The sequence below is a fragment of the Peromyscus maniculatus genome, chromosome 12, assembly GCF_049852395.1.
Source record: "Peromyscus maniculatus bairdii isolate BWxNUB_F1_BW_parent chromosome 12, HU_Pman_BW_mat_3.1, whole genome shotgun sequence".
Classification (NCBI taxonomy): Eukaryota; Metazoa; Chordata; class Mammalia; order Rodentia; family Cricetidae; genus Peromyscus; species Peromyscus maniculatus.
The window spans coordinates 86,113,407-86,140,504 of NC_134863.1; the positions used below are offsets into that span (position 1 = coordinate 86,113,407).

Here is a 27,098-nt window from a genome sequence, read left to right on the forward strand (position 1 = left end):
GTGTAAGTGCAGGCACACACATGCCACGGTATGTCCATCATTGTAGGTTTTGGGAATCAAACTCGCATCATCAGGTTTTGTTTTTTAAGATTTGCTTATTTTTATTTTATGTGTGTTGGCATTTTGCCTGCATGTTTCTGTTCACCACGTGCACGCAGTGCCCACAGAGGCCAGAAGAGGGCGAGAGATCTTCCGGAACTGCAGTTACAGACAGCCGCGAGCTGCCTTGTAGGAGCTGGGCATTGACAGGAATTCCCTGGCAGAGCTGCTAGTGCTCATACCCACGGAGCCACCATCTCTCCAGCCCCAGGGCAAGCATTTTTACTCACTGAGCCATAGCAATGGCCCCAGAGCCCAGTTCCTTCACCAATGAATCTACACTTAAAGTGTCAGAGAGCAGAGGGATATGGATACTTTGGGGGAGATGCTGGGTAAGACTCGGAGAGCACTGTGTATCCCAAAGGTACCAGCCCTAGAGCACAGACTTTGTATCACACAGAGATGCCATCTGAGACACGTGGTCATTGCATGCCACCTGAGGCCTGAGGCAGAGAAACTTGTTTACTGAGTTTACTCAGAGGCAATAAAGTTTTGTTATTGTTGAATATTCTGTTAGGAGGAGGTCAAGGAGCCTTTCAGATGGAGATCAAATCTAGTTGTATTCAACATAAAAATATGGATCTGTTTTTATTTTGATTATGTTACTGTGAAAAAAAAAATAGCCTGGCAAAAGTAACCGTAAGGGGCAAATGGTTTATTTGGCTTAAAATTCCAGGTTACGGTCTATCATTGTGGGGGAGTCAAAGCAGGAACTTTGAGGTGGCTGATCACATCTGTGGTCGAGAGCAGAGAATGGACATATTCATGCTTAAAGTCAGCTAGTTTTCTCCACTCACATGTAGTCCAGGATTCTCTGCTTAGGGAACGGCCCCGTCCACAGTGGGGTGAGTTTCCAGGATCAGTTAGCAACCATGAGAGCAGTCCCCACATGCATGCCCACTGGTGAGCATGATGAAGACAGCAGCTCACTGAGACTCTCTTCCCTGGCACAGTTCTGGGCTGTGCAGGCTGACAATTCAATCTAACCATCAGCAAGGCATCATAGTCCACATCTTTAATCCCAGTACCCAGACGCAGTGGCAGGCAGATCTCTGAGTTCAAGGCCAATCTGGTCTATATGATGAATTCCAGGATAGCCAGGGCTATGTAGAGAATGACCTTGTCACAAACAAACAAACAAACAAACACCCCAAAACAAACAAAAACCCCAAAAATGTAGTAATATATTGTGTCTCCCAATATATTGTGTACCCTAATAAAACTTATCTGGGTTCAGAGAACAGAACAGCCACTAGATTAGACAGTGGTGGCACACACACCCTTAATCCTAGCATTCCTGAGGCAGAGATCCATCCAGATCTCTGTGAGTTCAAGGCCACACTGGAAACAGAGCCCGGCATGGTGGCACACACCTTTAATCTCAGCACTTGAGATCTCATGTCTTTGCTTGGGAAAGACACATGCTTTTAATCCTAGGAAGTGGTGGCAGGAAGCAGAAAGGTATATAAGGTTTGAGGACCAGGAACTAGAGGCTTTTAAGCTTTTAGGCTTTTAGGCTTAGCAGCAGTTCAGCTGAGATCCATTTGGGTGAGGACTCAGAAGGACCTCAGAAGTCTGAGGATTCATGGAAACAGGATTGGATGAGGAGTGGCTTGTTCTGTTTCTCTGATCTTTCAGCTTTCATCCTAATATCTGGCTTCTGGGATTTTTTTTTTTATTAATAAGACCTTTTAAGATTTGTGTTACAAAAACAAACAATGCCCCCAAACTCAAACCAACCAAACAACAAAGCCCCCTACAAAAACCAAACCACCCCTCCATAAAAGAAAGAAAGAAACAAACAAAAACCAGCAAATGAATAAGATCTAAACATTATGGATGCTGTACCTGTTGTTCACCTGGATTTCATAAATTGAGACACTTTGTAAATTGAGGTTCTTCCACGCTTGTAGTTTATATGCCAGGTACCATGCTAGGTAATTTTTACTCACTGGGTTCTTGATCACTGAGCCATCTCTAGGCCCCTGGGTTTCTGAGGTTCATTGCATTTTCTTCCTGAATACTGACTGAAAAACAAAACAAAACAAAATTTAACACCCTTGGACCCAACTCTGTTTCACTAGCTAGGTGTGAGGGTTATTTGTCATTGCCAACATGGCTGGTGTTGGCATGACTTGGAGACACACCTCTTGGAGTGTCAGTGATGTCACTTTGAGAGAGTTTAACTGAGGGATGACCCTCCCTTCCTGCAGCTGGTACCATCCCATGGCCTGGGGTTCCAGATCTGAATAAAAAGTAAAAATGGAGAAAGGGAACTGAGTATGACATTAATCTCTCTTTGTTTCCGGACTGGGGACACAATGTAATTCTTTTTCTGACTTTCCTACTGCCATGCCTCCCTGCTATGAGAGAATGTATCCCTCAAAATGTGAGCCAGACAAATCCTTTTTCCCTTGAGATGATTTTTGTGAGGCATTTGTTACAGTAACTAGAAAAGAACTTTAAAATCGGTTCACAGGTGTGTGTCAATGCCTCTAGTCTGGGCCTGAACTTTGGCTCCCTTGCTCTTTCATCCACTCCCTCTTCAAAGTCTCGTCTCCTTGTTCAGCCCTAGGTCAGGGGACCCGTGCAGTGGACTCTGGGATGGAGACTTGGCTGTAGCAGGTGACTGGGGTAACTCTCATGGAGATATGCTGCGAGGAGTTGGCATGAGAAACAGAACTGGCTGATGTGACAGTTCTTAGCAGAGCTCAAGGATAGTGCTGAAGCCTGGACAGCCTTGAAATGTCCTGAATGAAAGCTAAGGGGGATGGGCTTATGGACCTCAGTATTAGGGCGTTACTCCTTAAGGAGGGAGTGAATCTGTGGAGAAGGTAGTTCCCTTCAGCTCAGGATGAACTGCTGATGTAACTTATTTAAAAGCCAGAGATTTGAAGAGGATACAGTGCAGTCATTAGCAAGAGCATTATTCTAAATACCAAGTATGGCCATTCCTTTACCTGTGGCAGCTGAGGAAATGCTTGCCCATGGGTGAATCTGTGGACCTAACAGGTCTGGGTAATATTCTATTATCCAGTCCAATATGTACCCACTGCAACTACTTCCTCTGCAGGTCTGGGTCTACTGTATCTACTGCTGATGTGTGCAGTCTCAATGTACTGACCCAAGATGGTGTGGGTGTCCCATTGGGACAGTGATGGGCTGCAGGTGGAAGGTTTTCTCATTAGAGGCAGATCCAGATGTCAGGCGATTATTATGCCCAAGTCATCTTTCCACACAAAGGACTTCACCATCACTATCTGGTATCGATGCCCGAAAAGTCAATTTTACAAATACATAACATTCATCCCTGACAACCACTCATTCATTCCTTTTCCATTAAGTATGCATTTATCCATGACACATGGTGGGAATGGTCAGTATATTAACCAGCTTGTGTCATACAGTGAAACCCCTGACATGGATTTTGCGTGAAGTCAAGAAGAGCCTTATGATTCTGGGGTTCAAATGCAAGGTCAGGTGACTTCATTGGCTGGGTCTTCTGGCAAAGGTTGCGGGTAGCATGTGCTGTGGCATGGAGAGAAGGGGTGGTGGTGGTGACCAGGGTTCCACAATTCCTTTTGAGAGCATATCACCAATGACTGAAGGACTTCCCGACAGAACCAGATGGTCCCAGCCTGGAGGTCCTGGGCTGCTACTGATGGCATATTTAGCCAGAGGCTGAGGGTGCATCACATACAATCACCGAAACACTCACCTGCTGTTGAAGAACACAAAGAGTGCCCCAACCAATCTTAGGCTGGATCATGAAAGAAAGCAGACACACTCCTTCACATTAAAAAAGAAAAACAAAACAAAAAAACCAAAACCATAGCTGGTGGACAGTCATTCATGGTTTTTCTGCAGAAGTAGAACCTACAACCTGTATTTTTAGGGTGAGCATTCACAGAACATCTGACCCACCCATTCACACAGAGTAAAACAGAATGTGATATTTGTGTGTGTCATGGGCAGGGAGGGAAACAGCCCAGGGAAGTTAGTAAATTAAAATTTTAGGGCTAGGGAGAGGGCTCAGTTGGTAAAGTACTTGTCTTGCAAGCATGAAGATCTGAGTGTGACCTCCCACCCCTAGAAGCCACAAAAAAAAAAAATGCCAGGTGTGGTGACATGCTAGTATTCCCAGCTTTGGGGAGGCAGAAATAGAATTCCTAGGGCTCACTGGTTTTCCAGCCTAGCTTAATGGGTGGGCTCTGGGTTAATGAGGGAGCCTGTGTCAAAGGATGACACTGTCACCAAGGATGCCACACAAAGTTGTCCTCTGGCCTTCATGAGCACACACACACAAACATGGACATACATAAAAAACAAAACAAAACAACCAAAACACTTCACTATAATTTTCATTTAGTTTCTCGCCTTGCAGTGCCATCTGGTGGCCAACATCAAGTACTACATTCCAACCTATACCTGTTTATGCTTGTCTGTGGTAGCCACATAATTTACCACACAAACTTGAAGTTTTTAATGTACAATAATTCCCTGGAGTGCCAAGTGTGGATGAATCCTGTTGAGAACAAATGCACCTTGGAGGGAAAAGTGACAATTTCATTGAATCAGTGACCATAAGCCTCATTTCAGATGTTGGAAGGCTTGACGTTTAGGTTTACCTCACTAATTACCATGTGTGGATTGTGGGATTACCAGGTAAACTGTAAGGCAGCTAATCACAGATCATCAATGACTACCTAAGGGTGTCTCAAATGTCCAGATAAGCAGCAAATGCTTTTAGGGTAAATATGTCCCACACTATGGAACACATTTATACTGAAAATATTTGAAATTGAGACGTTCCTGTGGGGTCTGTTTTTCTTTCTCCCAAATGTAGGAACTGAGGTTGGAAAGGTCCAGTAATTTAAGACTAGAGAGTTTTTAAAGACCAGGAGTTGAAACCAGCTCTTGCTTAGAGCAATGCTGTGTGTAGGGTCTTACCTGCCTTGTCTCAGGAGCCAGGGGCACCATACAGGGGAGAGAAGGATGCAGTGTACACAGAGCTCAGTGACTTGAGCATGGCGACTCCTGGGGGTCCTCCTGTGCTCATGTGCCAAGGCAGTGTCGCAGAGGCACACTGCTGTCCAAGTGGGAACAGCTCCTCTGACAGAGGTGGGCAGACAGTAGGCTGGCTATGGGTATGAGTGCTGGGTTTGAGCAGGAACCATCAGCTTCTAGAATTTTCATCTTAGGGACTTTGTAGTATCAGACCTTTCTTCTGACACTTACCCTCCTTCTGACATGGCCACACAGCAGCCAGTTTGGGGGACATCTGATTAAAGTGGAACAGGTAGAGTCCAAACTCCAGGAATTTAAAACTTGGGGTCCAAAGTGTTAGTCACAGGTGAAAATGAAATTCTAGGATCTAGAATAGTCTCGCCAGCAGGGAGGTAGGAAGAAGAGAGGAAGAGAGGGGAGAGAGCATGAGAAGAAGAGGAGAGAGGATCAGGAGTCGGAGGGAGGTGTGTGTGAGAGAGCATGAAGGCGTCACAAGGACATGCAGAGACCCCACGGCCCCAGCAACACGTGAATCCCAGGGCTCCAATCTCTGTGTTCTAGAACCTGCAGTGAATCCAGTTCTGGGGGCTCCTGAAACCTCTGGATGGCCCTGTAACCCTGTAAACCCAAAGATCCCTAGTCTTCATGGCTAGGCAGCCCCGCCGCCCCGCCGCCCCACGGCCCCACGGCCCCACCGCCCCACGGCCCCACCGCCCCACCGCCCCACGGCCCCACAGCCTGTGTGGACCTGTAACCCTGTACTAGTCACAGTTTTATCCTGTGAAGAGAGACCATGACCAAGGCAACTCATAAAAGGAAGTATTTAATTGGGGGGTTGCTTACAGTTTCAGAGGCTCAGTTCATTATCATCACAGTGGGAAACATGGCAGCGTGCAAGCAGGTGCTGGAACAGTAGCTGAGAACTACATCCTGATCTGTAGGCAGAGAGGCTGGGCCTGGCATGGGCGTTTTGAAACCCCAATCACATAGTTCCTCCAATAAGGCCACACCTCTGTGGGGAACATCATGCTGAGGTGATATGTTTCCATAGGGGTTCCCCATGTCCTATAAGCAACCCCTAACCCATGCCGTGTAAGTAATTCCAGGAACTCACGGATTCCCCAAGTCGGATTGTGGTGGAATGGCACTTTGTCTTGTTGCTGCCTTGTTTTGGGGGCAGGGGAGGGGCAGCTTTTTGTATCTCCCCAGGGAAGATGCGCACAACACCCTAAACATGTTTTCTGCGAACAGCTTTCCAAGCACTAGTCTCCCCATATGTGAAATACTGTAAACTTGGCTTCAGAACTCTTCTAGATGTTCCACAAAGGCACGCCTCCTCCCCCTCCCCCAAGGCTGCAGGTCTCTGTCTCCCCAGGTCCTTCCTTTTCTGTCATTAGTTGTCTTTTAACCCCAGGAAGTATCTGTAGCTTCCTGCCTTCCTCCATCCATTAGTCTTGGGTATCTGTGTTTGGAAACTCAGGCTGGTGTCTTAGAGCTCTGGTTGATGAGGTCTATCGCCACCTAGTGGCCAGCTAGGGTGAGAGGAGAAATCCATCCAGAATGGAGGTGGTCCATGGCATTTTCTTGGGGCCTGGGTAAGAAGCAGCATCACTCGTGGGAACACCAGGAAGTCCAGAATATCTTAGAGACAAGAGGGATTTGAAGCAGTGTGTGGAAGAACACGAAGTTCATGCCCGTAGGCAGACAAGCAAGCGGCCGTGAAAATGCCCACCAAGCAGCAGTGGACTCTGTTTACCTTGCGGTTTCTTTTCCTGGCGGTGGGAAACTGCCCACCCACAGCTCCTCTTGTGCCTTTTGTGGGTAGGTGCCCATTCTCTCGGCTTCCTGGCCAGGCCATTGCAGTTGGCCCAGAGGTGGCCTCTGCACTAAGACAGGTACCTTAGTGTTTCTCCTTGGAGTTCTAGACACAGGACTTGAAGAATCAAGTCAGGGGACTGAGGAGATAGCTTCCTGCTAACCATGAAGACCCGAGTTTGTATCCCCAGTACCCATATGAAAGGTGCATCAGCTTGCTCCTATAATCCGGCACTGGGGCCAGAGATAGGAAGATCCCTAGGACTGACTGCCAGCCAATTTAGTCAGTCAGTGGGCGCAAGGTTCAGTGAGAGACCCTGCCTCAAAAAGCAAGGTGGAGAATGATGGAGGAAGATTCCTGATGTCAACATCTGGCCTCTACATCACATGTATGTACAACACACACACACACACACACACACACACACACACACACACACACGAACATGCACATACACACATACAATCACAACCAGAATAAAGGCAACCTTTCCCTAAGGGCTAGGAAAGTGAAAGTCTGAAAGACATATGGCTATTTTTTTTTTGACATGTTTTCACGGTAGTAGTCACGTGAACCAGGAGGGCAGAAGCAGAGGAGGCATGCTCTCCTCAAGACTTTCTGTCCTGATTCAGGACCATGGGACCCTCTCTGTGGGAGAGAATCACACTTGATATGCAGAAGTCTGTCACCTGAAGATTCTTGCTTTTAAAAATAGCATTTAATATTTAGTTTTTAATCATTAATTATGTGTTTATGTATGTGTATCTCTGTGTGGATATGCACACTGTGTGCAGGTGCTCATGGGAGCCTGAAGAGGGCGCCAAAACTCCTGGAATTGGAGTAACAGGTGGGTGTGACCACTGATGTGGGTGCCAGGAACTGAACTCAAGTCCTCTGCAAGAGCAGCAAAGATTCCCTTAGGTCTGAATTGCACATGGCTGAGACTAACCCTGAGTCACAGGTGGCATTTGTACATGAAACATCTGTGCCACCTTGTCAGGCTGTGAGCAAATGAGATACGGTTTTAAATCTCTTTGGACATTCACCTTTTCTCTGCTCCACACAACTTTTGTTTTTGTGATATGCTATGATTCCAAACAGAGCTGAGGAGCTGCTGCCTTGGGATCTGAGGCACTGGGCTCTACTTCTCCACAGGAAACCCTGAACTGTTAAGCCCTTGTCCTGTGGTGGGGTGCTCAGACGGATCCATAAAACACAGACAGCTACTGTAGGGAATGGTAACAGTTCATAAACACTATTTAGTGTTAAGGACTTCAGATGTCACTAGCCTTCCTCAAAGGGAGCCAAGATAATTTCTTTTGTTCTGTGTAGGATCAAAATGGTTTGTTTTTCTAAATTTCAGGAGGCTCACAGCAGGGGTTCAGCATTTGAAAGCATCAGGGCAACTTTTTTCTCTGATGAGGTTAAGATAAAGGGGTTGCTGGCAGCTTCAAGTGGGAAGAAAGAATCCAGGTGTTGATGCCTGTCTACAGATCTGGAAATGGACAGGTCTCCTCCTCAGTAGGTAGACCAGGACTCTGTCCCTAGGACCTGGCTAGACAGAGGGCCACTGTTTTCACAAGTGGACCTCAAATCACCCTCTGGAACACAGACATACAATTTTAGTCTCGGTCACTAGGAGTCTAACGTGTAAAGGGAAGCCACAGCTAGCTTACCACATTCATGATGTCACAGATATCATTGTAAGCAAGGGCAGAGTGAACCACTCCGTGAGTGGAAAGAAGAGCGTTCATTTGGGTGAAATTGAAAGATGCTCTGGCTACCCCCTGGAGGCAGAGAAAAGGTGTGGGAAGGCCTTTCTAGTTTTAAAGAAACAGGCTGGGAGGGGAGGGAGCCTGTAAACTGGAAGTTAGGGTAGCAATGGGGAGAGGTCTGTGGCCAGAAGACCCCAGGAGCTAGTGTGGGGGCTTTGACATATGTTATAGGGTCCATGCTAATGGGGAACTAGCTGCCCCATTGCCAGAGATGAGGGAAGTAGTGGCTCTTGGTGACAGGCAAACCTGCTTCACAGGTTTCTGAGGAATCCTGGGCATAGGCTTTTATTTATCTGCTAACAGTCTTCCTGTTTACCTAGCCAGAGTGAAACCTGAGCTGACACCAGACTGCTGTTGGGACATTCTCCATGTTGGGAGTTAGGGGCACTTTGGATTTGACACTTTCCATTTAGAATAAGGCTGAAGTTGGTAACTGTGTTTTGAATGGGAAATGGAGTTAATGAAAAAAATAAGTGACTGCCGGTCATGGAGTGACAGGAGACTCAAGTGGAGAAGCCTGCTTTGCTTGTGACTGGCTTCATCCTCAGTCCCCCAACGGCTGTGCCATGGTAGGGAGGGACAGCTATGATGGCATGGGTGAGGCTAATATGTGAGTCCTCATCCTGGCTGCCACACCTCCTGCATCCACTGAATGTCGGTCGGGTTCATCCTGTGTTGCTAGCCTTGGGGAACCAGCTGCTACTTCACTGAAAGCTGATGGCATGAGAGCCCATCCCCAGCAAGGGAGGTGTTTATTTCCAGCCAGCCATGTGGGGTGAGTGTCTCCAAGATGAGTGCTTCACAGAATAGGAACCTTGCTGGTTAAAACTTGGCAGGACCTAGAGTCTCCTGTGTGACCACCTTTGGGCCTCTCTGCGAGAAATTTTCTAGATTTGGTTTTGAATGTGGGTGATAGCATGGGCCAGGGTACCACGTGAAGGAAAAAGGGCATTTGAACACCAGAATCCATCTCTTCCTGCTTCCTAACATGACCAGCTGCCTCCGACACTTGCTGCTGTGTCCACCTGTGGTGGATGGTACCCTCAAAGTGTGAACCCCAATAAACCAGTTCTCCCTTAAGCTGCTTTTGTTGATGTATTTTATCACAGCAAGGAGAAAATCGACTCATTTACCAAAGGAGCCATGAAAAGGTCTTTCAAAGGCTTCAGCGGTGGGGCCAGCTTGGGTGACACCCACTGGAGTTGGGATCCTGTCCTCCAGGGTGGCCAGTGAATGGTACAGAGCCTGAAGTCACCTCAGAGTGACTTGTCACCAGTCTCCAGTGGTATGGTCTGAAAGAGAAATGTCCCCATAGGCTCGTATATTTGAACACTTGGTCCCCAAGGTGGCACTATTTGGAAGGTTATGGAATCTTTAAGAGGGATAGCCCAAGTATGTCATTGGGGGTAGGATTTGAAGCTGTATAGCCTAACCCTGCTTCCTGTGACCGGCCAGCCTCATGCTCTGCCCTCAAAGCTCCCAATGCTTTGCCTTCTCTGCCATGGTGGGCTATGTATCCTCCCTGGAACTGTAAATCAAGATCAACCCTTTCTCCTCCAGGTTGCTTTTCCTCAGGGTGTTTGTAGCACAACAACAGAAAAGTAACTAATAAGATCAGAATACATGGGTCTGGGGACCAAGTCATGGAAGTGTGACTGGCTGCTTTCTCTATCGCTCCTGGTGACTGGCTAGGGACTGTGCTTCCTGCCTCTGGAACGTAAGCCCAGCAGCATATAGATTCTGGGTCCTGGAGAGGTGAGTTGGGTTCCACTGAGGTGCACAGTAAGGGTTCCGTGGGACTCAAAAGTGACTACCACCGGGGCGCTTTGGGCCTTTCCTGACAGACACCAGCAGGCACAGCCAGAGGTCCCTCCACCAGCAGTGGCTGTCGGCTCTCGGGGTCGGGGGACTAGAGTCATCGCCATGTTCCTGAGGTGCCTGGGTCTCTGGAGATTGGGAATCTTCTCCGTGCTCCTGAGACGGGTGACAATGGTGATGGAGAAGTCACAGCAACTGTGGCCCGATGAAAAGAGAGAAGAATGGAAGTTCAGGCGTTCAGAGAGGAAGGACTGGGTCAGCGCCTGGACCACTGTGAGCGCTGATGGGGCACAAGGGACATCTGGAGGGAGCGGTCAGTACCTGGACCACTGTGAGCACTGATGGGCACAAGGGACATCTGGAGGGAGCGGTCAGTACCTGGACCACTGTGAGCATGAGGGGCACAAGGGACATCTGGAGGGAGCGGTCAGTACCTGGACCACGGTGAGCACTGATGGAGCATGAGGGATATCTGGAGGGAGCGGTCAGTACCTGGACCACTGTCCTGGTATCTCAATCTGCAGTTGTAGGGGTGGTTTGCACAAACAGGCAGTTTCACAGAAGCTGAGGTAAGTTAACTGGGGCATCTTGACCTCGGGTTCCTAGAACAGAGTTGGGTAATTTCCATGGGATTCTCCATCAAGGAGGTCAAATTCTAGTTAAACCTGAAATGGCCTCAGCAAGAATACAAGATGGAGGAGCCTCTGCACTCATATCCTGTCATAGGTTGTAGTGGTTTGAAAGAAAATGGTCCCATAGGCTCATAGGAAATGGCCCCATTAGGAAGTGTGGCCTCGTTGAAGTAGGTGTAACATTGTTGGAGGAAGTGTGTCACTGGGGGCAGAAACTCAAGCCAGGCTTAGTGGCTTCAGTCTGTCTTGTTGCTGCCTGCCGATCCGGACATAGAACTCTCAGCTCCTTCTCCAGCACCATGTCTGCCTGTGTGCTACCATGCTCTCTGCCATGGCGATAATGGACTAAACCTCTGAAACTGTAAGCCAGCTCCAGTTAAATAATTTCCTTTATAAGAGTTGCCGTGGTCAAGGTGTCTCTTCACGGCAATAAAACCCCAAGACACAGGTGAACCAATGAGCTTATTGGGGTTACCTACAGGAGTATGGGTAAGGGGTTACTAACTTACAGGAGCAGCAACAACTCAAAAGTGACTGCCTCACTGAAAACCCACAAGGTGATGGCTCACGAAATTTGCATTCCTGGAGCTCTCTTAGGTTTGTAGGCTGCTCCACAGATCTGAGATCTCCTCTCAGAAGCTCAGCTGGGCAGAGTACCTGCCCGCTCCAGCTGCTGTTTACTGATCCTATAACCTTGGTTTTCTCTCTGGGCCAAGTCCCGTAGCCCACTTATAAAATAAACATACAGATGCTTATATTATTTAAACTGCTCTGCCATTAGCTCAGGCCTACCATTGTCTAGCTCTTACTCTTATACTCAGCCCACTTCTGTTAATCTATATGTTGCCACATGTTCCATGGCTTTACCTGCTGCCTTTATATAATGCTCCCTGGACGGCAGGCTGGTGTCTCCTCCTCTCTGCCTTCCTGTTCTCTCAATTCTCCTCTCTGCTAGTCCCGCCTATACTTCCTGCCTGGCTACTGGCCAGTGTTTTATGTATCAATCAATCATCCACAGCACCTGTGAAATGCACAAATGGGGCTGGAGAGATGGCTCAGAGGTTAAGAGCACTGCCTGCTCTTCCAGAGGTCCTGAGTTCAATTCCCAGCAACCACATGGTGGCTCACAACCATCTGTAGTTAGATCTGGTGCCCTCTTCTGACACACAAGCATACTGTATACATAATAAATAAATCTTAAAAAAAAGAAATGCACAAATGTTGGCTTTCCTAGTCATAAGAGGTTTGTTTAATTTATTTACTTCCCAGTCTCATGAGCATTCCACCTCTTCTGTGAAGGGAATGTTTCAGTTGAGAGGAAATGACCGTGTCATACCCTGCTGTCACCTTTCTCAGCTTCCTGTCACCACAGCTGGAACGGTGCTGCTCTGTCAGGCTCTCCCCTCTGCGGTGGACTGACACCTCTAAAGTCATGAGTCAAATTAAGTCCCTTGAGCTTTCGGCCTGGTGGTGAGAGAAGTGACTGTCATACTCATTTTCACCCGTCTGGACTTGTTTGTAGGTTGTGGCCAGTGATGACCTTGTAGGCATGGCAACAGAGCAGAATTAGCATGCAGTTGGGATCATCGGAGAGGAGCGAGGGGTAGCCTCTATGTTTTATGGTGGGTCATTCTATGCTGACGGCAGCCAGCTGCAAACCTGGGCTGCAGGGTCTTGCTTTCCTCTGTAGACTTCACACGAGTCATGCATGAAGAGCTACTGTGGGTAGTTTATACCGTTGGAAAGGGGTGATGCTGAGTGAGCCCCCTCTTGTCTTTCGGGGGGGGGGAGGCTCTAGAGTGTCTTGTGTGCTTCCCAGGAGGTCTGAACATTGTCTTACCATCCACAGCAGTTTCCCTGGCAACAGTGGCTCTTCCTCATTTTCCTGCCTCCCTGTTAGTGGTTGCACCTGTGAATGTGACCTCCTTGGGAAATAAGGATTTGCAGATTCCAGCTCTGTCAAGATGAGGCTGCACTGCAGGAGGGATGGTTGGCCTTTAACCCTATGTGCCTGGCATCCTCATGAGAAGACAGTGGGAAGATCCGTGAAGAGAAGCCCTATGATTGTAAAGGCAGGGACTGGAGTGAGGGAGCTACAACCCCAGATACACTAATCATGGTGGTTTGAATGAGAGATGTCCTCCAAGGCTCATGTATTTGAATACCTGGTTACCAGCTGGCTGTTTTAGGAAGTTATGGAACCTTTAGAGGGTGGAGCCTCACTAAAGGACTTATGTCACTGGGAGTGGGCTTTGGGAGTTTACAGCCTCATTCCATTTCCAGTTTGATCTCTGTGCTGTGCATTTGCAGCTGGTCTCCCAGTTTCTGGCTCTGGCCATCTGCTGCTGTGTCTCCTACCAAGGACTCTCTCTCTGGAACCACAAGCCAAAATAAACCCTCTCTTCTCTAAGTTGCTTTCAATCAGGGCAGTTATTCACAGCAGCAAAAAGCAGCTAGTACATTAAGTGTGGTGGCTACTTGTCAACCTTGTGGGGTTTGGAGTTGTCTAGGAGGCATGCCTCTAGGCATGGGTCTGGGGATATTTACAGACAGGAGGAATTGAAATGGGGAGGCTACCTTCAGAATGGATGGCACCTTCCAGCTAGCAGCCCAGTTTTAAAGAGGATGCTGTAACCAAGAGATCTAACCCAGTGGTTTACACAGAGGAAATGCATCGTGAGGAGGCTGCATGTCAGGGATCTGGGTGTCAGCAGCCCTATACCCTCCAAAGCTGCCGAGGAAAGGTTATTCTGGGCATCTTCAGGCTTCTGCTGACACAGACCTTTTTGGTGTAGCATCTTCTTTCCAGTCTCTGTCTGGCCGGGCGGTGGTGGCGCACGCCTTTAATCCCAGCACTCGGGAGGCAGAACCAGGCGGATCTCTGTGAGTTCGAGGCCAGCCTGGGCTACCAAGTGAGTCCCAGGAAAGGCGCAAAGCTACACAGGGAAACCCTGTCTCGAAAAAAAAACCAAAAAAAAAAAAAAAAAAAAAAAAAAAAAAAAAAAAATCCAGTCTCTGTCTGTTGCTGCCTGGCTTTTCTGGGGTCTCTCCAAATGGTCTTTCCTACAAATGTCTCTGAGGCTGACTCTAACAACCTTGCTTGAACTTGACTAGTGAGGAATGGTTCCATTTCCAAAAAAGGACACATCCACAGGTGCTGGAGGTTAAGACTCAGGCTTGTCTGTTTTGAGGAGTTATATTTCAACCCATAATAGCTTGCCTGATAGATGTTCCTATCTGAAGCCAAAGTAAATTCAATTCTCCTCACAGAAGCAAGAGAGTTCCTCTGAAGCTAATGAAAACATCTGGGGAGTTTTGTTTCCTCGGCAACTGGCAGCTCTGGTGCAAGCACCTATGGCCATAAAAGGATGCCATGCTTATTTCTCAGCATGCATACCTGTGTGATGGCCGTCATCACGTCATGCCCGAGGCAAGATTCATCAGTAAAAATAGAACAGAATAAACTAGACTGGAGGTCCCAAAGGCAATCTGTGCTTCTCTCAACTTTGTTTTCAAAACACATTTTGCCTTTGAAAAGTCTGATATTCTCAAGGCCAACTCCCATTTTACTTTTTGACAGTTGTTGGTATATGGACCATGTGACTCTCGGGATAACCACCCAATGAGGGGACTCCTGGTATAGGCCGGGGACCAGCAGAAGTCCTCAGATGTAATACATTCTCTCAGAAGACAAAACACCGCTGTGGTTTGAACTTTTTCCTGGGGAGACAAAAACAAACACCTCTTCCCAAGGCACCAGTGATAACTAGGTATGATTGTGTCAAATCCAACCTGGGGGGGGGGCGTGCCAACAGGTTTACTGCTTACAGAGCCTGCCTGAAGGATCATCTATATACAGGGTGACTCACTCCAATCTCACAGAAATTCTCACACAGCAAGGACAACAGCTTCTTCACAGCCGCATAGGTGGAGCCCCATCATTTAATGTTCCCCACTCGGTATTCTAGCTGCTGGTGAGAACACAAGGTCACATATGATTAGGGCAGAATCCTGATCAGGTGAGGGGGTGTACGGAGGGAGTGGCTGAGATCTTAGGTCAATTTCTGATGACCCTCTCCACTCCTTCCTTTGGTGTGGGAAATGTCAACAGGTCCTGCTGGCAGTCACAGCCACCGCTGATGAAGATGTCAAAATCTGTCATGTTTGGAGGACACCACTCTGCAACATTCACAGATGTCCCAATGGGTTTCTAGTCACCAGGAGAGCAGTTGGGTCTTGTGGACTCAGGTCCAGATCTGGGAACCTACCCGCCCAGGGCTATGGTTTTGATGTAATTTCTCACCCACGGGCCTATATTTAGGGGTGCGGAGGTATATGGGGTACTAGGAGAACCTGGGGAAGTACTTTAGTCAGTTGGATGTGGGTGACCAGCCCCCATACTTATTTACCCCAGGAACTCTTGAGGATTGAGGGATAAGAGACTTAGAGATAGTGAGGAGAGGGAAACAGAGAGAAAACACAGGATAGACCCAGGTGGGTCTGGATCCTTATCCACCGGCCCAGAACTTTATTCCAAAGGTCTATTTATACCAATGCAAAGGAGTGGAACAAAAGACCTCCCCCTGCTAGTTAGACCTTCACAAACACCTGGTACCCAGGCCCGTGGTCATATCAATCTCCCATGCAGTCCTGCTGGGTACAGCCACTAGGAAACTTAGTGGGCTCCAACAGTTGGGCACATGCTCTCAGGGGGGATTGTCTGGCATCTAGTTTTGAGATATTTCACTCACATGAGGTCTTGTGCATATCCTGCATTGATAGAGCCAAGCTGAAGCTAGTCAGGCCCTTGGACCATGCTGTGGTTTGGATCTGAAGCACCCCACCCAAAGGCCCGTGTATTAAAGGCATAGCCATTGGCCTGTGCAGATCTTAGGAGGTGGTGGGCAGGAAGTTAGGCCAGTGCAGACATTGCCTTGGGGACATATGGGGGCCCCAGTCCCTCCCCTTTTTCTCTTTGCTTCCCAGCTGCTCTGTGGCAAACAGGCCAGCCCTATCTACCTCAAGCTCCCAGACGTGACTCTCAGCTTCACCACACGTCTGAAGCCATGGAGCCAAGTGACCATGGGCTGAAACCTCAGGTCCAAAACAAATCTCTCCTCCTTTCAAGCTGATTTCCTCAAGTGCTTTGTCTCCTTGATAAGAAGCTAACTCAAACAACTAGAGCTGTGAGGGAAATGGACCTCTTTTCCTTCCAAACTAACCTGCCTCGAGACTGGGCAACAATAGCAATAACAGAAAGCGAAGGTGAACGCATCTAGGATGTTGCTGATATGGTTTACATCTTCTCACAGGTTAAAATGATTGAACCATCTACCCATGACCCACAGGTTCTTTAGCACTGTTCTACTGGCAGGGGTGGGTGTGGTTCCTAAGTCTTCTGTCCCTTCCTCTGGATTCTGACTCTTCAGTAGAAAGAACACCATGGGTGTGAATGTGGTAGGTGAGGTCACAGATGTCCCCCCCAATGAGTCACATCCCCTGTAGGCCCCTTCCCTTTGAGTGACATTGTGAATAAGATGGTATCATAGGACAGAAAAGGCATTGCCTCCCTTATTCACATGACATGTGCCTTTGGAAAGTAGAGAGTTTCTTTCTAACTGGCAGCAGAAGAGGAAGCCAGACGCAGGAACAGGGCTCGCTGTATTGTTTTGGGATTGAAGATGGGGAGTGAGAGACAAACCCATCCTGGCTAAATTCTTATGAGACCCTGTCTTAGTGTCACTATTGCTGTGATGAAACTCCATGACCAAAGGCAAGCTGGGGGAGGAAAGGTTTTGTTTGGCTTACACTTCCGGGTCCTACTCCTTTATTGGAGGAAGTCAGGACAGCAACTCAAACAGGACAGGAACCTGGAGGCAGGAGCTGATGCAGAGACCATGGAGGGGTGCTGCTTACTGGCTTGCTCCTCATGGCTTGCTCAGCCTGCTTTCTTAGAGAACCCAGAACCACTAGCCCAGGCATGGTACCACCCACAGTGGGCTGGGCCCTCCTCCACCAATCACTAATTAAGAAAATGTCTTTTAGCTGGATCTTATAGAGGCATTTTCTCAATTGAGGGTCCCCCCTTTCAGATGACTCTAGTTTGTGTCAAGTTGACAGAAGACCAGCCTGCATTGACCCTGCACAGAGAACCAAGGCACACCACCCTAGATGTCTGATCCCTAGAACTGCAAGACACTGGATGAGAACATCTGTAGCCTACCACATTTGTGGTAGTTTGTTACTTGGCAACAGAAGACTGATAGAGGGACATTATGACAGTTTTTAGGTCCACACTGTGAAAGTGCAGCAGCTTCCATTTCATGGATCTCAGAAGTAATGGCCCCTAGAGACTCAGCTCCATGTTGAAAACAAGCTCTTGCAACCTCATGGAAGGGTCCACCTGGACAGGAACCAAGGCCCTAGATCACTGTAACTAGGCTGCTTGGCTGCAGCCAGGCTGGCTGTAGTGTTTTGAATGAGAAAGGCCCCCATAGGGTCATATTTGAATGTTTGGTTCCCAGTTGGCGGAACTGTTTGGGAAGGATTACAACTTGTGGCTTATTGAAGGAGGTATGTCATGGGGAGTGGGCTTTGAGGTTTCAAAAGCCCACGCCAAGCCCAGTCTCTTTTTCTCTGCCTGCAACTTATGGATCAGACGGGAGCTCTCAGTTACTGCTCCAGCGCCACGCCTGCTTGCCTGCCACCGTACTCCCTGCCAGGATGGTCATGGATTAATTCTCTGAAATGGTAAACAAGCCCCCATTACATGCTTCCTTTTACAGGCTGCCTTGGTTGTGGTCTCTTCTCAGCAACAGAAGAGTAAGGAAGTGTAGCACGAATCTTAACAGGTCTTATTAATAAAAACAAACCTGAAGCCAGGTACTGGCTTAAAGCTGGAAGATCAGAGAAGCAGAACAAGCCACAGCCACCTCACCTTGCCAGTTCCTCAGCTGATCCTGTTTCCTCAGATTGGAAGCTTCTGAGTCCTCATCCAAATGGATCTCAGCTGAACTGTGCTGCTCAAAGCCTAAAAGCTTAACCAGCTCTAGTTCCTGGTCCTCATGCCTTAAATACCTTTCTGCTTTCTGCCATCACTTCCTGGGCTTAAAGGTGTGTGTCACCATGCCTGGCTGTTTCCACTGTGGCCTTGAACTCACAGAGACCTGGATGGATCTCTGTCTCCAGAACACTAGGATTAAAGGTGTGTGTGCCACTATTTTCTGGCTTCTATATCTAGTGACTGTTCTGTTCTCTGATCCCAGATAAGTTGATTAGGATGCACAATATTTTGGGGAACACAGTATCACATTTCCACTTTTTTGTCTAAAATTTAAAAAAGCTTTCAACTAATACAAGAAAAACCATACCCAATAAGTATATACAATATATACAGTCAAGAATTACATTAATGATGTCTAGTCCATTAACATTTAACAGATTCAGACAAAAATTTCATTACTTATCTTATTTAAAACAAGTAGTTCCTATTTAAAAGTAAATCAATAATTGACTTTTTTATTTTATATCTATTCTCTTTTTTCTTTTCATAATAGATTCAATAATCTACCTTTTGTCATTTTTATACTTTCCCCTTTTTCTTTTTAGAGTAGATTCAATGATCTACCCATTTATCCTATTATTTCTTTATCTTTTTTCTCAGAGTAGATTCAGTGATCTACCTCATACCTATATTCTCTTTTTTCCTTTTCCTTTTTTTTTCAAACAAAAACTATGAATCTAATCTCCTTATTCAGCTTTTTTCCTGACCATTAACAATTAACAACTTGTAACCAACCATCATAAACAATGGCAATATTCATAGCTCATTAAACAACCAAAAATCTCCTCCCATCCCACCTCTTGGGAATGTGGGCATTATTTTCTTAATATTACTTCGTGCTTTCTGGGGGCAAAGGCATCTTTAGGGAATCCTGAAAAAAAATTTTGGGTTAACTGTCAAGTCCTAAAAGAGTTAGCTGTATCATTTGCCCAGTCTCTGCATAATGGGAAAGTGCAGGGCTTGTCTCAAGTCCTTGTTCGAGTAGTCTATGAATCTGGATCATCTGAGCTAGCCATCGTGAAATTGTCCTGAACAGTTTGTAGTCCAAGGTTGATCTTTCTGTGGTGTTAATCAGCTTAATGGCTTTACCATAGTCCTTGTGGAATCATTGTTGTGGGGTCCCATCATCCTTTTGAAGATTTCAAAATTGCTGTTAGGCATGGTCATGGTTCCCTACAGAATTTTTTTTGTGCCTCCTCTGTGGTTTGGAGCAATCACAGTCTGATAAATGTCTGTCTCTCGGAACCATGAATGTTCTTCCCTGGAAGAGAAAATCTTCACAGCAATTTCTCCCCACCATTTGTCTTGCCAAACTTTTCCAAACTGACCTTTGCTGATGCTTTCTTGTAACAAGATGGTTCTGGCAATTCTTCTCTGAACCAGCAGCAGTAAACCCTTTGTCCCAGGTAGCAGCATCACCACAGTCACCAAACGATGAGAAGTGGTGAGCAACTCAGATTTGATTTTATTAATAAGACCATTTAGCCCTGTGAATGAGCCTCCTTAGAAACGGCCCTGTCTGCCACAGAAGGACGTCAAGGAGTGTCGGATGGTTGGTTTTGGTGCCAACCTGGGAGAATTTAGAACTACTCTGAACCCTCTTTAGGCATACATTTTTTTGTAAAAGCCTTTCAAGAGAGTAACTGATGGTGCCTCCAAGCAGGCACCTTCCAATGGGCAACCTGGAGACAAAGCGGTCCAATGAGAGAGCAGCGTGGGTCTAACTGCCTGTGCTTCCTTTTGAACTTGCTGCTAACCTCACCTGCTGTGGTCATCTTCTCTAGCCTTTCAAATGAATGGACTGAAGACCAGAGATTATCCACGGAGTTCCAGGCCTTCACTTCTGGGTCGGGACTGCTGAGGCAGCAGCTTCTTGGACTGAGCAGCTGCGGGGCTCTCAGCCTCCTTAGAGTGCAGACAGCCATTGCGGTTCTGCTCGGCTCCTATCCTGTACACCGATTCAATAAAGCCCATGGTGTTCTGTCGGGCGGCCTCCCCAGAGGACTCTGCTTAATGCGCCTTCCTCAGCTACAGAGTTAATAGACAGACTGTTCTCTTCTGCAGCCATTAAGATTTGTGGTGGTGGAGTAGACAGAATTTTCTGCGGCTTGCCACCAACATTGCTGATGGTGCCTCTGGTGCCGTGGTCGATGGTGCATCCGTTAAAGACCAAGCTTCCCGAGGGAAGATGCAGCTTTTGGAATCCTAAGGCCACATGGCCCTGGTTCACGGTCCTCCTAGGTGTGGACAGAGGGCATTTTTCAAACTTCGCTATCGTAGGATTTATGAGCCTGGTACGTAGGTATGCCACAGTCAGAAAAAAAGGCCAACAGTTCTGTCGCCGGGGGTCTGCAACTGGGCACGGTGCTGGGAATGAAACCATGCTCGGTTTTAAAGTGATCAGTGTTTTGACATATGGTTCTAATTAGAAGGGCCAAGTGCAAAACAAAAGAAAAAACAAAGGTCCCCTCGTGCTTATGTATATTCATCTCAATATTATTTGCAGTTTTGGGAGACTGGGACCAGCATAATGCTGAACCAGATGAGTGTTCTTATAGTCGCTGTGATATAATGATATTGTGATCATAATGCAACATATTATTATGCAGCCATTAAAACAGTGTTTGTGAGTAGCTTTTAATGATAGGGAACCATGGCTTTAATAGTCTTAAATTAAAAAGGCTATAAAATTGTATATATAGCCACTATATCCTCTTATATAATATATGGAAATGTATAGTTGTTGAATTAAAATATTTCTAGTAGTTAAGATGTAGGCACAATTGAACGCTTTAGAATAAAATGATTTTTAAATAACGATTGGTATATCTATAAAACAATGCTGCTTAGCTACTCAAAAGATAATGTCGTGATAGAAGGCCAGAAAAATAAAGAAAATGGTAAGTTCTAGGAAGGAACTAAAATAAATATTTCACTTTCATTTAAAACAAATATATATATATAGTGAGAAAACCAAAGCTTATGTGAGTCTTGTGGCTACGTGGGTACGTTAGCGGTCCAGGGCTGCTGATGGAGAGCACCACAAGTGTTGCATCTTAAGCCAGCAGTGCTGTGTTGGACAGAGTCTGCTGAGGACCCAGCCATTTGCTAATTCTGCAGACCTCACCAGTGATTTATGAAGAACAAATCAATTTTCCGGCTGTGGCCGGGGCTCAGTTGGTAAAGTGCTTACCTAGTGAGTGTGAAGCCTGTGCTCAAACAACCACATAAAAGCTGGGTGATGACATGGAGGAGGAAGGTCAGAAGCTCAGGGTCATCCGTGGCTACAAAGTTAGTTTGAGGATAGCCTGGGCTACTGTATGACACCCCATCTAAGAAAACCATAATAATAATAATAATAATAATAATAATGATAATAATAATAATGATGATAATAAAGTTTACATTTTAGAGCGACTTTAGGTTCCCAGTCAAACTCGGCAGAGGTCGCTGGGAGTCCTCTATCTTGGTCCCCTCCATGTGCAGTTTCCCACCACTGACCTCTGAACAGGGGGCCTGTGGGTTAATGGTGAGTGACCCTGCATTAACTCTCGTCCTCACCCAGTTTACTGCAGGGCTCACTGTGGCTGTGGGGCACTCTGGGTTTGAGCAAACACCTGTATTGTGACATGCATTCAAATTGCACCTTCATATGGATCAGGAAGCCCCAGACCCCAAACCCTGCATGCTTTGCTGGGCCAGCTCTCTCCCGATTCCTGCCAACCACTGAGCTTTCTATCAACCTTATAGCATCAACTGCAAATCATCCCCAGAATTGACCCTGCAGAAATGCCCCTTTCTCTCTGATTCACTTCTTGCAGTGTTCATCACTTACACAGATTAAAAACTGCAAGCAAGCTGGGTATGGTGAGTGGTAGAACTCTCCTGTGAGGTCAGCACACAGAGGATGCTGGAAGAAAGGCCTGGGCTGGAACCTCTTCCACATGGATCAGCCTTGCTGCCTCTAGAGGGCAGGGTATGCTAATCATTAAGGATAACACCTTATCGGGCCTGGCAGGCCTGGCTGGTGCAGACCTGTAATTCCAGTTACTCAGCTAGCTGAGGCAGGAAGAATCGAAGTCCAAGGCCTGGCATGGACTATAGGATGACTTAAGCCAGTCTTGGCAACTTAGAATCTATTCCAAAGTAAAAGGAAAGGAAAGGTGACATCAGATCCCCTTTGGACTAGATGGCTGAGTGGCCAGGAATTGAGCCTGGGTACCTGGGTCCTCTGGAAGAGCAGCCAACCATCTCTCCTCCTTGTAGATGAATTAATCTTTCTTGCCTACCTGTTCCTGAATAACCAGTCAGAGGCTTACTATTAATTACAAACTGTTTAGCCTATGGCTCAGGCTTATTACTAGCTAGTTCTTACATCTTAAATTAACCCATTTCTACTAATCTGTATATCGCCACCTGGCCGGTGGCTTACAGGTACTTTCACATCTTGCTTCTTGGGCGGCTCACTGGCATCTCTTTGATTCCGCCCTCTTCTCCCTGTATCTCTGCTTGGATTTCCTGCCTGGCTCCATCCTGCCCTACCATAGGCCAAAACAGCTTTATTTATTAACCGATGGGAGCAACACATGTTCAGATTATAGAAAGACAACCCTCAGCACCTGCTCCTGGATGATAATATATTAAAGGATTAGAATCTGGTTACTAAGTTACTACACCATTACATTTTAAAACATGTTAAAAAATATGCTGTGCTATTCATAGTGCTTGTCATGGTGTGGTAGTTTCAGTCGCATTCTGTTTAAAAAATTTCCTCCTTTCTGGGCCAGTGATGGCTCAGTAGGTAAAGGGGCTTCTGCTAAACCCGAGGACTTGAGTTCAAGCCCTAGAACCCACATGGTAGAAGCAGAGAAGTGACTCCTGAAAGCTGTCTTCTGACCTACACACACACACACACACACACACACACACACACACACACACACACACACACACAAATGCATGCACTGTAGTGGGTAGCCATTCCAGCTTTGATCTGGAAGTTCAACCCCCACTGAGGCTTCGGTAACTGTCACACCAACAAGGCGGGCCAAGAGAGGACCCTGAAGACCTGAGATCCTGATGGGGCAGCTCTCCTCCTGGACCCTGGATGCTGGAGGTAGACTGAGCAGAGTTCTCCAGAGAATACCGCCAGATTGCGCTACACCTTTCCCAGACCCTGTAACCTATCCCTTCACTTGTAAGTTACCCCACAAAATAAACCTCCCTTTTAACTACATGGAGTTGCTTTAATATTTTAACCAATATCTGGTGCCCCACGTAGGGCAAATTCCAAAGGCCTGGGTGGCTCCCACCCTCAGCTTCCTCCCGGACTGGCGGGCACTTGAAGCTTCAGGGTACCGCCTGCAGAGCTCCTTAAAACCAGGAAAAACCTACACTGTTTCATTCCTGAAAAAGAGCTAATCAGGTCTCAGCTCCACGACAAGTTTAGGCCCCAGACCAGCGAAATCGCTGTGAGTGAGGTGTTCCCCTCCTCCCTGAGTGCTGGCTCCCGCCCTAACCCGAGGCTTCCACAGTTTCACCTAGTTAAAATAGACACAGCACTGTCCCCGGTGACACCCTACCACGTCTGCTGGCAGACCTCCTGTCTGTAGAGGAAGAGAGGGGCTTAGAGCGGCCTGGAACTCTCCATTTCCTGAAGCTCCAGGGAGTCACTGGAAAAACTGTCTACTGCCTGTGCTCACTGTGCCACGAGCCAAGGTGTTCAACAGGACCTGCTTTGGAGTGATACCAATGCCTCCTGCTGGCTAAAAAGTGCTACTACACCCCTCAAATGCATGTATGCACTAAATATAAAAAATTAAAGAGATTTCTCCTTTTGCTTTCCTGTATTTTCTTTTGGTCTTTCAAGACAGAGTTTCTCTGTGTCCTGGAACTCTCTGTAAACTAAGCTGGCCTTGAACTCACAGAGATCCACCTGCTTCTGCCTCCTGAGTGCTGGGATTAAAGGCGTGCACCACCACTGTCAGGCTATTTTCTTAATTTCTGTAGTAAATATGTATTATCTCTTTAATAAGGAAAATATTAAAAATTCATAATGCTTATTTATGTGGGATGTGAGATTATAGTGGGTTTTTCACTCTCTTCTTTATGTGAAGTTGAATCTGATATAAAATTGCCAATTTTGGGGGCTGGAGAGATAGCTCAGTGATTAAGAACACTTGCTGTTCCAGTAGAGGATCTGAGTTTAGTTGCTAGCATTCTCAAGGTAGCTTACAACCACTGTAATTCCAGTCCAGGGGATCTGGCTCCTCCTTCTGGCCTCTGTGGGTACTGCAGGCATGTAGTGCATGTTCATACGTGTAGGCAAATACTCATATACATAAAATTAAAAACAAATCTTAAAAAATGATGTTTCTGGAGGCAGGGTAGAGTTGAATATTGGCTCACTTATTTCATATTTTCTAAATCTCTCCAGTAGTCATATATGTAAATTTCTCAAAAAGAGATGAAATGATGGTTGTCTTGAAAGTCTAGAGTGAAGCATGTGAACACACATTAAAGATTTTATTTAATGAGTCAGTTGATGAGAGAACCAGCATGATGATGGAGCAGAATCATCAGAGAGCTCAAAGAATGCTGATACTCACCCCATCATAGATCCAGTCACTGTCCTGCAGCTGAGGTGTCAAGAGTTTTTCCTAAGTACTCAGATACCTCTACCACCCTTTCCCAGTCCCAAGGTTCTCACAGCTTTGCCCCTGTGCCTCTGTACAACGTTCAATACAGAAACCAAGCCTGGCTAGACGTTCTGGAACCTGCTGTGGGTACATCGAAGACTGCTCCAGCTCTGCCTCTTCGCATTCAGGCCTTCTGACCTCTTTAGGTTTCACCGAGTCCCCGGCCTCCTGCCTTTACAAGCTGCCCGATGCACCCTGTTCCCCCTGCCCCAGCACTGACTGGTTGTCCCTCAGTTCAGCTTCCTTCCCCTGACCACCTCGCATGTCCAAATCCATCTGAACTCAGTCCTGGTTTCCTGGGGCTTCCCAGGACCTCCCTGGACTCATTTTCCTTCAAAGCCTCCCTGCCATCTGAACTGCCTCATGAATATGTGTTATGCAGATTTGAACTTTGTGAATTTAAAATAGCGAGGGCTAAAAATAGCACTAAAGTTTCTCTCTAGGCTCAAACTTAGAAAAGATGCAAATCTCCCAAAAACACACGGTGCTTCGGGACAGCAGCCCTTCAGAGACGCGTTTTTAAAGATCCCTAGATAGTGTTTTCTTGAAGAGGGGGCATCTCTGAGAGTAGAAGGGGGTCAAATGCGGGCCGCTGGAGTGGGGATCACAGTCCCCATTCAGTCTTCCAGGGGCTGCGGGAGTGGGGATCACAGTCCCCATTCAGTCTTCCAGGGGCCGCGGGAGTGGGGCCCTGAGCCCAGGCCCCTTCCTCCAGGGGCTTCTAAGGAGCCTGCCGGCTGTGGTCCATCTGTACTGAGGTCTCAGACAAATGTTGGGCAGGAAAAGGAGATTTATAGGAAAAACCATCTCTCGTTCCAAAGGGAGGAAGGGGTGGTTGATTCTGAGCAAAATGTGAGTGACGCTGGCCCGGGAAACCAGATTCAGTTTCCCCTGAATGGCAGGTTCTGTGGTGGAAGTGGTTACATGAACTTTTTTTATTTTATTTTATTTTATTTTTTTATTTTACAATACTATTCAGTTCTACATAATAGCCACAGATTCCCTTGTTCTCTCCCTTCCTGCCCCCCTCCCCTTCCCCCCAGCCCACCCCCCATTCCTACCTCCTCCAGATCAAGGTCTCCCCCAAGGACTGGGATCGACCTGATAAGACTCAGTCCAGGCAGGTCCAGTCCCCTCCTCCCAGATTGAGCCAAGAGTCCCTGCATAAGTCCCAGGTTTCAAACAGCCAACTCATGCAACGAGCCCAGGACCTGGTACCACTGCCTAGATGCCTCCCAAACAGATCAAGCCAATCGACTGTCTCACCTATTCAGAGGGCCTGATCCAGTTGGGGGCCCCTCAGTCTTTGGTTCATAGTTCATGTGTTTCCATTCGTTTGGTTATTTGTCCCTGTGCTTTATCCAACCTTGGTTTCAACAATTCTCGCTCATATAAACCCTCCTCTTTCTCACTAATTAGACTCCCAGCGCTACACCCGGGGCCTAGCCGTGGATGTCTGCATCCAGCTTCCTCAGTCCTTGGATGGGGTTTCTGGCCCAACTATTAGGGTGTTTGGCCATCCCATCACCAGAGTAGTCTCGGCTGTCTCTCAGCCATTGCCAGCAGTCTTTTGTGGGGATATCTTTGTGGATTTCTGTGGGCCTCTTTAGCTTTTTGTTTCTTCCTTTTCTCATGTGGTCTTCATTTACCATGGTCTCCTATTCCTTGTTCTCCCTCTCTTTTCTTGATCCAGCTAGGATCTCCTGCTCTCTTTCCCTCGACCCTCGCCCTTCATTGCTCCCACTCATGTCCAGGCTGTTCAGGTTACATGAACTTTTAATCACAGAAGAAAAGGCAGTCACGAGTCAGACACACTGGTGGGACACTGGGTAGGCACACTATGCGACACTGAAGTCTCTGTTACAGGTTTCAGGTCCTTTCTGACTACGTTCCCGGGTCTTAGTTTGGTGGAAGAATGGTCTGCTAAGTTAATAATTCCAAAGGTTTTTACTTGATAAGCCAAAAGGATGTTACAGACAGAGAGATGGGTGATGGGTGGCTACCAAGGGGACTAAAGGCAGCCCAAGATAAGTTGGTTCTTGATATACAACATTCTTACTTCCCACAACCAGGAATTCCTACCGCGCCAGTCAATCTGCAGAGTCGTCACGGGGAAGCTTTCTCCAGGAACTTCAGCTCACACTCCTAAAGGCTGTCAGGCCCAGCTCACCCACCCCTAGGGCTTTTGTC

The 27,098-nt window shown here is 47.1% G+C and overlaps 1 protein-coding gene across 1 annotated transcript in view; it reads left to right on the plus strand.

Annotated features, from left to right (window-relative positions):
- Igsf5 (immunoglobulin superfamily member 5) overlaps window positions 1–27,098 on the plus strand; it is a 98,974-nt gene that overhangs the window by 32,917 nt on the left and 38,959 nt on the right. The gene's annotated exons all lie outside the window — the stretch shown is intronic.